General features: G+C 52.9%; 1 protein-coding gene across 8 annotated transcripts in view; it reads right to left on the minus strand.

The window, feature by feature from the left end:
• Positions 1–17,038, minus strand: part of GTF2IRD1 (GTF2I repeat domain containing 1) — a 70,515-nt gene extending 53,477 nt beyond the window's left edge. For all 8 annotated transcript variants that reach the window (XM_027669922.1, XM_027669926.1, XM_027669920.1 and 5 more), the window contains exon 1: positions 16,983–17,038. The gene's annotated coding sequence lies outside the window, so the exon portion shown is untranslated. The remainder of the gene's footprint in view (positions 1–16,982) is intronic.
• Positions 17,039–17,529: the final 491 nt, after the last annotated feature.

The raw sequence follows: 17,529 nt of genomic DNA on the forward strand, positions 1-17,529 counted from the left end.
TTTCTCCAGGAGGGCATATCTGAAGGGATTTTTAAAACAGACCAGATTTGGAAGACCTTTAAGCAAATAGCTCTGGCTATCATTAAACATGCTTTTAAGTCGACCAGGAGTCATCCTGATTGGAGCCTGAGGGACAAATAATGTCCTATGCCAGTGCTGGGACAGTGTCCCCTCTCCAAGCAAGGGGCCAATCCCTGTCTCCCATTTTGGGACATCGCTCTGGAGCAGGACCCACACTAAGGATTATGTCACGAGTGAGGAAGGGGCAGCAACTCAGAAGGCATTTCCCTGTCCCACTCCATCTCAGGGATTTTGGAGGTCTCTTTTTTTGGAGGCACTTGTGAGCAGGAAGGTGCCTGGCAAGCTGGAGTCATTTGAGCAAAAAACCCTGGAAACCACATCAGCCACAGCAGGTCGAAAGCCAGGGAAGGGACCAGGCTTGAATTTCCGCTTGTGTTTTTTTCTAATTGCTTAAGCAAACACCAGTATCAGCGGAGCCAGTGGATGTGATCAAAGCTGTCTTGCGTGCAGGAGCACCATGGCACGACCCTGCATTTGCCAAATAGCTGGCCTTGGGATTTTTGCCACAGCAGTGGAGATTTCTGCTCTGCATGGGCAACCTGCTTTAACCCATCCATGCTCCCTGACTAAACCTGAATCCCTTAACGCCTAATTCAGCACTAGTCTTCAGCCTCTGTAGCCAGATCCTGTCCATCCTTAGCCAGGTAACTCACACCCATGCCAAGGTGGTTTACTTTGTCCCTAATGATGCCTCATTCCCTAATGGTTCACGGTTAGCAGGTGGTTGGTGAGCTGCAGAGCTGCACCATCAGCACGATGCCAGTGGTACAGCAGATTAACTGCAGTCCAGGGTACTCACAAAATGCCCAGAAACACCCTCAAATGTCTAAACACCCCCAAAATCCCCCAAATTCCTAATCTGTGCCCTACATGTGTATACCCCTGCAGCACATCTCTCCTGGGACACGCGAGGAGATTTGGGTTTTAGGGGACCCAGTTGATGCACCTCGTGTGAGAAGCATTTGCTGAGGACACATCTGTATCTTCCAAATGTGAGTGTCAGCGTACTCCCAGCCCCAAATCTTGTCTAAGTGCTGCCCCATAGCTATTGCTATGTCTCTTCCCAGATCCACAAATTCCCTTTTATTTTGCTACTTTTCAAGCTAATACCTTTTTCCAAACCCTGAAAGCAGCAGAGCTGGGGGGCAAACAGCCTCCGATGCAGTCTGGGGCACCCAACTGCTTGTGCCCACATCCCCACTGTGCCAGTAGGTCTTACCTCACTGCATCTACCAGCCTTCCCAAACCCTGTATCTCCCCTCCCCGCTCCTTCCAAACAGGCAGCACAGGGCAGAACAAGTTCCCATCACCAAACACCTCCTTCCCTGTTTTGTTTTACCCAAAAAACTCAAGGCACCTGCTGGAAAACCTCCTCATATACACCCCAGCACCACAACATTCAACAGCATCACTGCCTGAACTCCGCTTTCCTGGTTAATCTGCCATGGTTTAGTCCCACTTATGAAAGAAGCAGAGAGCAAACTGGGGGTTCCTGTGGGGGAAAGTGTCTGCCACAGGAATTTCACTTTGTCTCCCCAACTAGAGCATGGCATTCTGCTGCCACCTTGATTTCCTTAAGCCCAGCCCAGGTGCACATCTTAATATAATATGGTAAAATTATAATAGGCTTCTACTAGTGCAAAGAGAGACAGAAGAGGATCAAGTGCCCTTCAGAAGCTGTATGTGATCTCCCCCAGGATAAACACTTCCATGGTATGGCAGCTGCTGGGGGACCACTCTGCCTGTGGAGCTCCAGCAGCATGGCTTTCAGTTCCAGACAAGTTTCCATGCCACAATCTCACAGCAGGTAGGAAGAGAAGCTCTTGCTTCCAGGAACTGCCTCTTCAGTTATTAAAGAAATTTAAAAGAAAAAAAAAAGGGAGGGGAAAAAAAAGTAAGTGTTAATCAGACCATTCCCACCACAGCAAGGGTGGATGCTGCAAGCATCACACATGGAGAGCTGGATCTTGCCCCTCATGAGTGGCTGGGTCAATGAGGCCATGATGAGCTTCATGGTGGCTGGTGGGTGAGCAGAGCCATCCAGCCACAGGGACTTGGGTGCCTGCACGGCTCCTAGGGCTGAGCCTCCTTCTCCAGGGGGATGCCCAGCCCCAAAACTCAGCATCGGGGAGCTCAGCACCCCTTCCCATACAGCCCGGACAAAACGCACTGCTTGGCAGTTCCTAGAAGAAGAGGCGGGAACAGATGCGGGAGCGAGGGTGCAGATCCAGCACCTCACGCACTAGGGCTCAGGTTGCACTTCCTAGGAGCAAGTGGCCAGGGGAAGCCAAAATTAGCAGGCTGCTAATTCTACCCCTTGGTACATCCCACTGGTCTAGTGGAAGGTGTCCCTGCCCAGGCCAGGGAGGTTTGGAACTAGATGATCTTTAAGGTCCCTTTCAAAACAAACTATTCCATGATTCTATGATGATCCCTGGCCCCTGCACTGCCACAACTGCTGGTTATTGCAAGAAGATGCCATCAGTCCCTTGCTTAGAGAACAAGTGAGATGAAATGAACCCAGAAGCCACAGAATAACCTGCAAGGAAGGTGTTGGCGTTGCAGCAACCTGGGCCCCCAGCCCCGTACCCCCTGGCATCCCTCCATCAACACCTGGGTCCCACCCTGCACCTCTAACTGGGTCCTGGGGCCAGGGAAAGGCAGGCAGACCCCAGTTCCCAGCCCCCAGTTCAGCAGTGCATATACTAATGCTGGGGTTATTTAAAGTCCAGTTTTAACAGCATTCAGCTACTGGTTGCGTGATCAGGATAAAAAAATCGCAATCCTAATTCCTGGCCACCCCCCCCCCCCAGTGCCTATGGCAACTGGTATCCGTCTCCTTGGAAACTAATCTCGTGGTATTTGAGCAATGTACCAAGGGCCTTTAATCTCCCAAACACTGTAAATCTTTATTCTAGCCTGCTCTCCTCCTACCCCCAGAGCCAATATAAAAAGCCTGTTGTTTTCTGTGAAGTCACCAAGAGCCCAACTTGAATTTTATATACACAGACACATGCTTTTTTGCCTTTTTTTTTGCCTTCTTTATCCCTCCCCACTAAATTAAGGAAAAATCATATATGCACTAAGTCGTAGGTGTTGCAGCCCTGGCCCCACATCCTAGTATGAGGTTTGCTTTCTCCAAACAGTGCTCAATAGCTGTCACCTCGATCAGCATGTCCGCTTTGTCCATCTAACAGGACAGTGCTCCAGATAATCATCATCATCGTCATCATCATCATCGTCATCATCTGAATTATCTAGCAAAAAAGTACCCAAGCTGCAAATACACAGAGAGCCCGGGCTGGGGGCAATGAGTTCACAAGAGCTCAGCAGAGGATGGTCCACCCCAGTACCTCAGATGCTGTTGGGCACCTCATCTTTCTCCTCAACACTCAACCCCAATGCTTTTTCCTTTTGCAAAGCTTCTGCTGATGGCACCAGCCCCTCCCCACCTCCCCCTCACCAACCCCATCCCACGGTCACTACTGCTAGTCACCCACTTTCCGCTCTGCACAGGCAATTAACTCTGCATAAGGTGATTCCTGATAGAGAGCCGACATCTATCTCATTATGTTTAATTTTATCTCTAATATTTCTCTCTTGTTACTGGTTCTCAGTACTGAGTATTCCCCATGTTACAGGACAGGCTGTTTGCTAATCCCAGGCCTGTCTCTCTGCTACATAAATGAACCCAATAAAAAAAATAGAATGCCTTTCTAAGGGGAGGTAAGGAGGCTCAGAGACAGAAGCCCTTCTCCCTTCTTCCTTATTTTATTTTATGGAATGAGTCAGAAAGGTGAGAGCAGGTCCTCTGTCACCCCGACCCCACAGTGGGACCATGTGTGTAGAGAGCCAGTGCTGGCTGCTCCTTGTCACCCATGCCCTCGATGTTTGTCCAGAACTGGGCATCCCCGTACAGGCAGGTGACTCACACCAGCCTTGGAGTAGTCTTGGGTGAAGGTGAGCATGCACCTGCCCTGGTGTGACCCATCAAGAGAGGCAGTGCCACCAGGGAGGGGCAGACAGCTGGGGTTCCCATTTCCTCCTCGGGCAGCCTCTGGCTGTGACACTCAAAACCTGCAGTTGCTCATGCAAACCCTGCCCTTACTGTGGTACTATCAAGGCTTGGGATCACCACTGCTGCCAGACACAAACACCTGCGGGTGCTACAGCCCCCACTCACCCTGAGCAGGGACATCACCTTCCATGGTGAGGCAACACACCAGGAGCCACTGGGGATGGCCATGAGCAGCTTTAGCTTCCCTGGGCTGCCCAGCATCCTGACTGGGGCTGCAACGCCAGGTCCTGCTGTGCTGCTCCTGCAACCCAGGAGCAGCAGCTTTGTGGCTCAGGGGCACCCAGAGGCTGGTAGAGCCATGCCACCTCCAGCCAAGGCATCCCCACCAGTGTGACCATCCCCACAGCTCCTGTGGAGAGATTCTCCACTGTTTAATACAGCTTGGGTGCACCACACCCCCACCACATTCACAGGAGCTCAGCTGTTTCTTAACACTGAGCCTCGTGCACCATAAGCCTTGCTTGGTGCACAGGCGGCAGCCAGCCAGGGACAGGGGCAGGCAGACAGACAGACAGAACAGACCCACACCCAGGGACAGTGATCACACACCTGCTGGTCCCAACCTGCCAATGCCCCAATGATGCCTCTTCCCCTAGGGGCTGTAGGGAGCTGCCCACACATATCAGTGCCTTCACCCGGGAAGGGAAGCACAGCATCCTGGGGGGGTTTGCTATGGCTCGCTTCCAGAGGCATGTGGGCTGCAGTGGGGTGGGGAGTGTGACAGCCTAGGGCAAAGGTGGTGGGAGCAGCTCTGATCGTGGTAATTGCAGTCATGACTCAAAGGCTGCCTGGGTGGGTGTCGGGGCTGGCCTCAGGGAGCCCCGTGAGGATGGCTCTGGGCTGGCCAGGATCTGGCTCGAAAACATAGCCAGGCCCTCTCCCACATGCTTCTGCTTGGAGTCACCTCAGGACAAGGTGACCTGGCTGCTGACACTTCCTCCCTCCTGGGACTCATTGGCACTCAGGCTCCAACATGGCAGCTTGGGACAGCATTTCCCTTCCCTGACACCTTGACCCACCCCAGAGAACATGAGCTCCTTCTTTCCCAGGGGGAAACAGGCCCAGATCAGCCCTGGTCCCTATAACCCTGGATGGGGGGATGCTAGCCCTCTCCCCAGCTTCCCCAATGGGTCAGCTCAGCTCCCTAAAACTGCAGCCACCCAGTCTTGCCCTCATCCCACTCACATGTTTCAAGGAGGATTAGGCAGGGAAATGATTGGCCCCAATACCAGCAAGAGTGGGCTTCCAGTGATGCCAATCACCCACTGCCATCACCATAATACGGCACATGGGGCCAGCAGAGCCCGAAGTCTTGCACAAACACATGTTCCCCCTGCTAAATTCCAGCTTAATTCTCATTTTCATTGTGTTATGAAACACATTATCTATTGAAACTAAGTCAACAGTTGTTTGCATTTACATGTAAACACAGTGAATATTAGGAGCGGGGCCAGCATTATATTTGCATCCGAAATGCTGCCTGCACTGCCCTCTCTCCCTGGCTCTTCTCCATCCCTGCAGCTAAAGACATAAGGATGCAGAAGACAGTGAAAGCCAAGACCAGAGCAGCCCAAGATGCAAAACAACTCTTTGTTTTTCTCTCTCTGTTTTTATTTTTGTGCAGCAGAAGAAATATGCCTTTAAACCCCCATACTGCACTGACATGCACACCCCTTCATCTCAGGACTAAGTCGAAACTGCTTCAAATTCCCAATGACACGCATATCTTATTAGAGCTGCTTTGCATAGTGCATAAATATTTATTTGATTTTAATCCTGCAAAGCAAACCTGCCTTGTGGCGCATTTCCCTTAATCGGCAACTCTGGCACCCAACAAGGCATTGAGAGAAGTGGCATCCCAAATTCTGAGCCTGCTTTAGGTGCAATGGCATGGAAATAAGAACCCAAGGCCCAGTACTCACCACCTCCTGGTGTGCCCAAGGCAGGACCGGGATGCCAAAGCAGCCATAAGGCACCCTGGTTCCTTGCCATTAGGGAAAGCAAGAGCCTGGCTCAGGTGCCCCATAAATAACAGAAAATAAATACACGTGCATCATGCTTTGGACGTGAGAAGTGACTTGATGATGACTTAGCTCTGTGATGGTGACACTTGCAGGAGAGGTGATACCAGGGGTGGGGGTTCACCCTTCAAAAAAAGAGATTTTTGGGGCTGAAAAAAGGGGGAGCACCTTGTCACATGGAAGGCAGATGACATACGGCTTATTTTTGGGGCTTGCAGCTAATTTTTTGCACATGGATTTGTTGGGTTAAAAAATGGGAACCCTCCAGTGTGGTCATCCATGAAATGGGCAACAAGGGGCTGCACTGCTGGGAATCAGCTCAGCCTCTCCATCACCCCAATTCAGAACATCGCTGAGCACAGATCCATACCCCAAGCCCTGTCAAGACTCATACAGCCTCATATGTCACAAAACTTGTAGAAATTGAAAAAAATGAGAATTTTCAAACATCAAATCACCGCAACACCAAAGGCCCCTAATGACCTCTCATTTCAGCCAGGAGGACAGGAAGCAGCACACTCGCCCGCATCCATCCCTGCTCCATCCATCCCTGATCACAGCATTCACATGAGGACGCATAGAGCCTGGGATTGTGAATTCCTTTCTCAACCAGTTTCTCTTAAATGGGTGGGAAGTAATTAGGCAAGGGGTGCAGCAAGGGTGCCATGCCTGGGGAGCCAGCAAGTGCTCAGCAAGGCTCTTTGCTCCACAGGTAGCCAGAGTGGCTAAACCCAGAGATTCTTTATAGTGGGCAGGTAAATATTTAATTTGGCCACTCTGCCAATGTGCCTCATACTCTGTGAATCTGTTGATCCAGATGGAGCCCCAAAATCTGATTCAAAGCAAAATGCTGTTTTTCCCCAAGATGGATGGAAACACCTTAACCTCTGCCCAAGGCTAGTGATTTGGGACTGGGAGGAGAAGCCGCCCCAGCCATCCTACAAGAAGCTTTCCTCAGGAGCTGAGTGTGATCTCACATCTCTCCAGCATCTTCAAGGAGTGCTTCTCACAGCCCAAACCCACAACCCCCCGGAGATTAGCACCTCCAAGGATCCGTCCCCATGAATGCCTCTCCCAAACCCCATGCCCATTACCTCACTGCCAAGGACATGAAGCACCCTGAGGTGGCAGTCTGGCTCTCCACAGCATCCTTCAAGCTGCTCCCCAAATACCAAGGGCAATACAGAGTCTCGAGCAGAAAGCAAAATCAATACTGGAAGGAAGGTTCTGGGCTTAAATGCCTGTCATAGCATCACTGGGAAAAGCAGGTTGGTGAGGTGGGGAGGACAGAAAGCCACTCAGCATCACCCACAGCACACAGAGGAACCATATTTGTTGCAAGGTTTTCCGTAGGCATCGTGATGGCTTTCAGGCAGGGAGCACACAGTGGGGGTGCAGACTCAGCTTGGCACTCCCTGAGCCTGATCCAACCACAAGGTGTTTTGGGGAAGAGGAAGAAGAGAGAGACCTCAGAACTGTGTCCTATGTCCCACACAGGCGATGCTGGTGTGCACCAGATGCTGCCATTTTGGTTTTGGGTTGTGTGGAGCCGCAGGAATATGGGGCAGCCAACTGTCATCAACCAGCACCAGGAGAAGAGTCACTCTCCCACTGCTCTCCTCACCTGCAGACCCGACAGAAGACAGAAGACATTTCCCATGCTCTTCTGGTCTTGCATCTCCAAAGGGCCAGCTCCAAATGCTGACAGGCATCAGCTTACCTGCCCCACTGGGACAGCGCCACAGCAAAGCCCACCTGTTGGTCCAGGCACAGATAAGACCCCCCATAATGTGGGAAAGCCATATCCTCAAGTGTTGTCAGCAGCAGCTCCCCACAGCAGAGACAACTCCACATTATTTTGAATTTTCAAATTTAAAATAATAAAGGATGCCTATGTGCTCCAGTGCACTGATGGCAACCCAGCACCAGTCCAGTAGTTACAAATAGTCCTTTCCAGGAGTGCGCTGCCAGCCTCGGCCACAGGTACATTTGGCCCTGTGGGACGCACACTCTCTGCTCTGTCCATCAACATCACCATGTCAGGTCCACAGTGCACCCAAAGGTCAGAGAGTGTTGAAATATGCATCTTGCTTACGGAAAAAAAATAAAAAAAAAATTAACCAAAAGGCAAAAAAATACATTGAGGGATCCCATGCTGATGGGGGGAGAGAAAAAAATCAGGGGGGGAAAAGTTTTTTAGGGAATGAAGCCCCAAACTGAGCAGCTGATGTTCAGAGAGTACTGAGATGAGGTGCAGAGGGGAGCCAAGCGTCGCCCTTGTCGAATGCTAAAGTAGTGGAAACTTTGCATCGCTGCAGCAGTACCAGAGCTGGCTTTTATCATGGACAGCCTCGCACAGGCAGCGATAGGGCTGGATTTCTGCAGGTGTAATTCCCATGGAGATTAATACCTTGTTTTTCAAGAAGCAGCAACATCATACATAAATTACAACAGCAAATGTAGGAAACAAAGAGGTTTTCAAGAGACCACATAACCCTCTGAGGGGTGGTATGGGGAAAGCCAGCAGGTGGCTCTGGGAAGACAATGCTGGTGAGATGTAGGGCTGATTTCATGCTCTCTCACGTTCCAAACGAATAAACCTTTGAGCAGGTGGGGGGAAAAATTAGGCCACCTAAACAATAACTATTTGAGGGGCCCAGGACAGAGGTGGAATTGGATGCTACTTGCTTTTCCCTGCAGCAGGATCCAGCAAGGAGCCATGGGAAGGGCACAGGTGGATGCTGGACCTGTCCTGGAGCCAGGTCTTCACTCCAAGAGTTCATATGGGAGGTGACGGGGCTGCACTGCACTGGGTTGATCAGCTCATGGCACGGGTCACTTACTCATGGCTCACCCCTCTTACACATCTTTTCTTTTCTCCCCTCTCTTTTAAAATTAAATAAATAATACAACCTGTTGCTAATTCTAACAGGTCTAACATCCTGTAAAAGGTCACTGCCCACTCACTTCTGTCCATGGATCTGTACTAAGAGCACTGGGGCACTTGGCTTGAGCTGTGCTGTTTCATAGGGTCCTGATGTCCAGCATGCTCCTCTCCCAGCTCAGCACCTCCCAAGGAGCTGTGGGGCAGGGGACTGCCATGTGCAGTGAACCCCAGCTAACCCCCCATCTTTGATGGGAACAGGCTGCCCATAGAAGCTGTTGCTGCCCCATCCCTAGAGGTGTTCAAGGCCAGGTTGGATGGGGCTTGGAGCAATCTGGTCTAGTGGAAGGTGTCCCTGCCCATGGCAGGGAGTTGGAATGAGATGATCTTTAAGGCTCCTTCCAACCCAAATCATTCTATGGTTGCATGATTCAAGCTCCTGGATGAGCTTCATCTGAGGGCATGGGTGCATGTGCATTTTGGGGAGCAAAAATACCAAGCTCTAGCTCAGGGTAAAATGTTGTAATTTCACTTAAGGGGTTCCTAGGCATTTTCCTCCAAAAAGACGAATGAAATTACAGCCCAGCGATGCCCCTAAAGGGTGTGGAGCAATTTATTTCTAGTGATCCTCCTCTAATGAAGCTAATTTATAACCTTGTCAGAAGGTGCAAGCAGGCTTGGGGCATCGGTGAGGCTCCCTTCCCCCTGCCTGCCTTTCCGAGGATGAAAACCTCCAACCCAAATCCCAACTAAGATGTTTAAGACCCATACCCCAAAGGCACTTTAAACAAGCAAGGTTCTTCAGATATTTTGCCGACTAAGTGCAACCCTTCCTGCCAGCAATTACAAAAATGCTTTCAGTGCCCAGGGAGGTGCAGGGGTCCCCGCTGCCACCAGGACAGAGTAGGGTGGGAGCAAGGATGATGCTGTGGCACCCAGGGACCTGGTGGCATCATGGGGTGTCCTTGCAGACCAGAGCATCCCCACACATCTGGGTCTCCACAGCTCAGCAACGTGGTGACCCAGTTTTTGGGAAACTTATCAAGGACCTTAACACCACCCCAACAGCCCCTCTACACTCCGATGGGAATTGGTCCTCACCAGTTGGAAGGGTTCAACAGCTCATACCCTAGGTGATTAAAAGGGACAAAGCCACAAGGAAAAGCCCTTTCTCCATCCATACCAACCACTCATGTTTCTCCTAGGACATGGCAGATGCCAGCAGGAAGTAGCAGGGGAGCAGTGGGAGCTGCCTCCCACTGCCCCCTGCAGCAGCACTTCAGCAGATGGTGGCTCCTAACATTGTTATAGTTACCTAATAAGACTGCCTTATATTGTAGCCCTCCAACAATAAAGCTAGAGCATCTAAAAGGAGTGGCCAACTCCTGCGCTTTGACAACCCTGGTGCCAAAAATACGTGTATGTATTTTAAATCTCTATATAAATCACAATTTTAGGGGTCATGGTAATACACTGATTTTTTTCCCCCCATACTAAAGCAGATGTGACTCACATGCAAGCAAAAGGATGTAGGATTCAATACTTTAAATACTTCTAAGTGTCAGGATGTGGAGCTGCAGCAATTTGGGTGATGCCACGGGCACAGAACTCAACTCCCAATCTACCCAGCCCATTCAGAACACCAGAGACAGCATTTCTCCTGGCAAGGACTGTCATTCCCTGTCTGCAGAGCAAACAGGGTCCCAGCCTTCTAAATACTAATGCAATACAAATAATAAAGATAATTCCCATATATTTAATCATTACCAGAGGTCTGGGAAGAAATGATAATCAGGCTCTTACTAATTAGCAAGACATAATCTTGCCTTCCCTACAGGTTTTTCCATCCCTGTGTCTTACCCTGCAGCGAAACAAGCAGAAAACTAGCCCACTGGGGAGGAGTGTGGCTTTGGTGGAAGCCTCAAGCAGATCCTAAAGCCTGGTCGCAGTGGGTGCAGCCCCATCCTACTGGTGCCAGGGAGACATGCCAAAATACCCATCCTGCTGAGCTCAGTACCCATCCTGCCATGAACCATGAACACAACCCATCTTTTAAGGTCCCTCTTGAGAAGGTCCAAGAGGCAGCATTTCCAGGGAGAACCCTACCCTTGCCACCCATGTCCTTCTACGGTCTCTGCCCTGCAACAGGGTATGGACCAGGAGCTCACCTCAAGCCTCATCCAAAACCTTTCAGCATCCCACAGTTCTCCCCGATGGCAGGCAGGCAGCGGAAGGCAGTGCCTGCCTTATCAGCACTGCTCCCGGGTGCCCTCGTCGACACGCTTCCTGGCACTGAGCCCTTCTGAATTAACCCCCTGGTTCATTTCTGGCATGAGGGCTGCTGCTAACTAGAGGCAGGGCGAGGTTTGTCCCTTTCATCTGTGGGGGGCTCTGACCACCTCCAGGGAGCCATCTCCATCCCGGCGGAATGGCCAGAGCTGTCCCCACTGCCCAGGGCCAATTCTCTGGCGCCACCAGGCTGCAGCCCAGCAGCAGATGAGCAACCTGGCATGGCAGTCAGTGCCCTAAGGCAAGGTCACCTCTTGTAGGCACTAAGGCACGGGAGGTTTCCCAGGCAGGGAAGCAGATGCAGCTGGAACTAAAGGCAGCACGTGAGCTCTGCCGAAACCTGGGCACAGAGATGCATTCATCCCTTTAAAGATGGGTGAAACATCTTCCTGTACAGCAACCAGATAAAACCATGGAGGTCTTCTTCACTTACTGCATTGGTTTCATTTTCCAGTGTCACCTTGCTCTGGAAGACTCCCACTCCATGAGTTTTCCCTGAGCAAGACCAACTGTCTCTATGTTCTTCCAATCTGTTGGAAAACGAAAACTTAGGGGGGGGTTTTGCCTTCTTTTTTTTAAAGTGAGGGAGACGGAAGCTAAGGGCTCCTCGATGGTCACACTGCTGGCACAACCCATGGCTGGGATTCCATGCCTCTATCCCACCTCGTCCAGGGATTTGAAGTGGGACTGAAAAACCTGCTATTTGTTACCAGGGCCCAGGCACCATGGATTTCTCTCAGAAGCATGTAGACCCCTCCAACCTCTGTCCACCCACTGGGGGGGAGGTTTCTCCTATAGGGTACATCCAAGTTAAGTGGGACACACAACCCTGGTAGGGACCACCACCCACACACATCACCAAAAAGTTCAAGAAATGTTCCAAAAATTAAAAATGTTTACAAAACATCCTGCACACCAGTTTTCCTCCCAGCCATCTCCAAAGGGATCTATACCCCAAAGCACCCTCTGAGCTCCCAGGTTTTAGTCTGCCTATGGGGCTGTGGGAACAGATCAACAGCAGGTCCGTGGTACCCACTACAAGCCTTTGCACCCGACTGCTCACACCCACTTGAATGGCTCAGGGGCACTGCCAGACCCTGGCACACCCATAGGGGATGTCACCCATGGGCAGGGAACTTCTGTCTTGTCCTCTTCAATCGCCTGGGGCAGAGGTCCCAGGCATGCAGGTGAGCACTGGATGACACATTTCCAGGACCCATCCTGGGTCCACACTGACCTCCCCACTGGCATTTGCTCTATTTAATGTTACAGATTAAAAGAAAATAAGATGGACATCTCACCCCTCATGCGAGAGGTGGAGATCGGTTCTGAGGAGGGACACGCTGGCAAAGGACTATGTCAACCACACGGCTGTGCAGCAGCAGAGTGATGCTCCTTGCTGGTCCCCTGCTCATTCCACTGAGGTTAATTATCTACTTAAACCAGGCAGACCAGCACAGAGCAGAGACAAGGCCACATGAAGACAGAAAACTCCAACTGAAGCCATTTGCATGCAGGAATGTAAATGCTGCTCAGCACAGCCTGCTCCCAAGGAGGGGATTCATGTACCCAGTGCTTTTCTCCACAGCATTCCAACTCGAGGGATGCTTTCCCTTGCTCCCACAGCGAGAGGAGCCTTGCTGCATCATAGGCAAATCCCTTGGAAACAACACCATCATTTGTAAGGTGGCGTTTGGCAGCAACTCCTGAACCAGGATGGGACACAGTGTGTTCCCACACCAGCCAATGCCCTAGCTGCTTTGGGGGGTCTCTCTGGCAGCAAACCCCCATCCTAGCCCACTGCTCCATCACTCTAGGGGCACCACACAGCAGGGCCGAGCACCCACCTGGACCCACTTCACATTTTTCTCTCTGGCCTGAAGCAAATTCAACAAATGAGGCTGTACCAAGAAACGAAGCATCAAAACGGTGAGCCAGAAACCCCCAAACTCCCAATCCCCAAAGTCCAACAGACACCACCGTCCAGCTCCAAGCCTTCTGCAGCTCTTGACTTCTTTTTAAAGACAATGTTTCAAGAGATGTAAATAGAAGAGGCTGCCATAGGGCAGAGCAAGGTCCTGGGAAGCCTCGCTCTGGTTTGCAAAGAGCTGCCACCTCACTGGCAAACCTCCATCTGGGGCTGCTCTATGCCCCCAGCCCCGCTGCTCTGGCCACCATCCACATGGACACTGGAGGCTCTTCTCTACAGCTTCCAGCTGGGCTCTTCCCAATAAATGAACCAATAAATACATATTTAGCTCCTGGATAGCTATCTCCATCTCAGAAGGGGCACTCAGTAGGTCCTTTCCTCTCCTCCTCCCTGTCCGCAAGGAGAAGGCTTCTAGTGGTGGTAAACCCAGCCCAGATGCCTTCAGCATCTGCCTCTACTCCCCCCAAACGCCTGAAGAAGGTTTGTCATTGCCAGCAAGGCGTAACACAAGGCAGATGTGGTTGAAGGGCCAGAAGTAAAGCAAGGACACCAACACAGCCCCTCACCCACTCAGCATCCCCTTCCTCAAACCATCACCCACCACCAAGCCCAATCATCCTGGAGCAGCAGTACTGAACCACCAGCACGTCCACCCACTACTGGCACCTGCAAATGGATGCTGATGGCACCCCAGCCCTCAGCCAGCACTGAGTCCTGCACCCACCCCAGGGGTTAGCCTTGCAGCGGGCAGCTGGCCAGTCACTCTGCACTCCTCCAGACTGCCTGCTGGGGTGCAGTCACTGAAATTCCCAAAGGAAGTATAGAGGATTGATAATTGCCAAAAAAAAATCTGAGCTATTTCCTGTGGGAGCAGCAGATGGGAATCCCCTGTTAACTCCAGCAGCAAGAGGTCATGTGCTTTGACCTGAGACTTTTTTTTCTCCTTCCTTTAAGCAGAGCATCACTTTAGTCATACGTGATGCACATCATGTTGGACAGCCAGACCTGTGCCCTCTGCACTGGCCCACCTTCCTTGTCACCTCCTGCCCCACGCAAGGATGTGCCAGGCTCCCATGACAGTACCAGCCTGCCAGCAAGGACACTGTGTCTCTCACTCGGGCTGGTAGAGCCAGGTTGATAAACACGACCCTGAGCAGGTTCCTGCTTTCCTGTCCCAACTTCTCATTAGCAAACCTGAATGAGCAGCAACCAGTGGCAACACCAGCCACTCCTGCAGAGGATGGAAAGCCCTCTCAGGAGGGACAGCAGAAGCAAGCAGCAGTGGCCATCAGAGCATATTTCTGGTGTCACTCCTCCACTACTGCAAGCACCCTGCGAGGGCAGCCGCCTGAACTTTTCTTCTGCCTGCATAGTGGTGACACATCCCAAGCAGGGCTCAGCCCAACATGTGGCCTTGGAGAGGTGACACCAGCTCGGAGAGCCACGGTGCATGGGAAAATCAGTGGCACAGCCCCAAGGAAGGGCACCTGTCCATTGGTGGTCACTTGGAGTCTGGTTGTGTGGGGCTGAAGGGAGAGGAGCAGAGAATCTGCGGGTGGTCACAGAGCCACATTGCCCTGACACGGCAACCCTGACATCCAACCAGTTGCTGACATTGCTCCAATGGCAGCACGTGCTGCTGTGCCAGGGCTTGCTGCTCCGGCTGCGGCACTAGGACATGGTCTTTAGCACCCCAGCCACTAAGCTGCTGGCAGAGTCAGGTCCCCATAAAGCTTTCTCATTTCAGAGCAAGTGCCGCAGCAGTTTCCACAGGAGGGGATTCTGTGGGTTCAGATGGGCAACAACTGACTTACTGGGTCTGCCTGCGCTCTTGGGGACAGGAAACAAGGGATCCTGTGGAATTAAAGGTGCTCACATCCATAGGATTATTCCCCAGCTGCAGCACTTCCAGCAGCTCCTTAAGTAAGAGCAGCGTGAAGAGCATACACCCTGAAGCCGAGGGCTCCCGTCATGCAAGGCTCCATGCTGATGTCCCCAGGCGGTTCTGATGTCTGGAACTCACACACCGACAGGTGATGGACGGATGCAGCAGTAGGCGGGTGACCCACCCCAAAATGCCTCCAGCACCCACCCCGTGGTGCTCACTGGCACCATCGCCTCCCAAAGTGCTCTTGCCTGGCTGTGCCTGGTGCTCACCACAAACACCCAGGATTACCTGCCGGGTCCAAACTTGCTCCTGCACAAGATGCATTAATAGGATCACTCCAATTTACAGCTTATCCCAGATAAACCCACTGCCAGCCCCACGCACTGGAAAGACAAGGACACCCGATCTCCAGGGAGCGACTTTCTCCTCATCATGGTCATCCTCAGGCACTGAGAATCTTCCACTTGCCATAGGAGAGGATGTCTATCCCTCCAGCCCGTGGGCCACGGTGCCAAGGCCAGTAACCAGCCCAGCCAAAGACCCAAGTGCTTTGTCAGCTCAATGCCGTGTTTCTATTTCCAGCAGTGCAGCCACTGATCCCTGTGGTGTCGGAGAGGAGGCAAGCTCTGGCAGAGCCCTGCTTCTAGCTCCCCTTCCTGCCTGGCACCATCAGACACAGCCAGGGCAGGTGGTGGCCCTGGAGCTGCCTTCAGGATGTGGGACACCATTGGCACCGAGGGCCAGCCAGACATCCCCTGTCCAACTGCCTCAGCAGCCCCCCCAGCCCTATTGCTCCCTGCATCCTCCCCTGCAGCGCTATTGCCCTCAACCCGTAACACCCTCCCAAACCTATTGGCATCTCCCCAACAGCCCCCATGGATCCCACCAACCCCAAGCCGCATCATCACCTCCAGTATTCCCCCCATCAGCCCTAATGACCCTCAGCCCCAATGAGCTCCAGAATATCCTTAGCACCTCCACCAAGCCCTACAGCTCCTCAGTATCCCTCCCAGCCCAAACAGCCCCAGCATCCCTGCCAAGCCCAATTGCCCTGCAGCATCCCCCAACACTATCAGCCCCCAGTATCCCTATTGCCTCCCTGCCCTCTCCCACACTGATGAGCCTGGCATTCCCTTCACAGCATCCCCCCAGCACCAATGAGCTCGGCATCCAGGCCAGCAACCCCACTACTCCCCTACATCCCAACACTTGATGCCCCACAGATTCCCACAGCCCTAACACCCCCCAGCAGCCCTAATGTCTGCCTGCATCCCCCAGACCTATCATCCCCCCAGAAGCCCTACTGCCCCCTGCATTCCCCAGCATTGTCACCCCCAGCATACCCCAGCCCTAAAGAGTCCAGCATGACCTCCCACCCTACTGTCCCCCTGCACCCCGCATCCCTATCATTCCCCCAGCAACCCACTGCCCACCCCTGTGCCTTGATATCCTTTTGTACCCCCGCAGCCCGATCACGCCCCAACAGTCCTGTTGCCCCTCCGCATCCTCCAGCCCTCTCGCCCCAGCCCTAATGTCCTGCTGCATCCCTCAGCACTATCTTCCCTCAGGACCCCTAATGCTCCCCTGCATCCCCCCAGCCCTAACAACTCCAATCATCCCCCGAGCCTTGATGCCCCCCCTGCATCCCCGAGACCTATCCTCCCCCAGCATCCCCCCAGCCCTAATATCCCTCTGCACCCCATCGCACCTACCACCCCCACATCCCTCCCGCCGCTGCCCCCCCCCAGAGTCGTGACTGGGGGTGGGGGGGGAGCCGTGACGAAGGGATGGGGGGCAAAACTTTTTCTTACCGCGGGCGGCTGGGGCGCGGCGCTGCTGCCTCCCCCGGCGAGGCTGCGCGGGAGCGGCGGGGGCGGACGGGCGGGGGCCGGGATGGAGCCGCCTCCCGCCGCCTCCCGCCGCTTCCCGGGCGGAGCCGATATAACCCGGTGGGGGCCTAAAGGAATGAAAAAAAACCCGGGGGGGTGGTTTGGGGTTTTTTTCCCCCCACCTCAAATCGGGCAGGGAACGCAGCTCTTTGTTCTGTAATCCCAGTAAAAGTGCCAGCCATTCGCCCCGCCGCTAATCCCAGCCCCGCGCAACGGCCGCATCCATTGGCTGCCATTTACACACGGGATTAACCAGCCCGAAAACCGGGAGGGGGGGTTTAGGAAGGCGGGGACGAGCTCTGGGAAGTCCTTTAACGCTGCGCTGGGGACGCGCCGGGGACGTCCCCGGCGCGGCTGGTTTTGGGGTGCAGTAGGGACGTGTCGCCACCTGTTGGTGTTGGCACGGTTGGGTTTGGCTCAGTTTGACGTGGTATTTTGTGGGTTGTCATGGCTTGATCCGGCGGGACGT

This window comes from Corapipo altera, unplaced genomic scaffold (genome assembly GCF_003945725.1).
Source record: "Corapipo altera isolate COAL_440 unplaced genomic scaffold, ASM394572v1 61548, whole genome shotgun sequence".
In the NCBI taxonomy this organism is placed as follows: Eukaryota; Metazoa; Chordata; class Aves; order Passeriformes; family Pipridae; genus Corapipo; species Corapipo altera.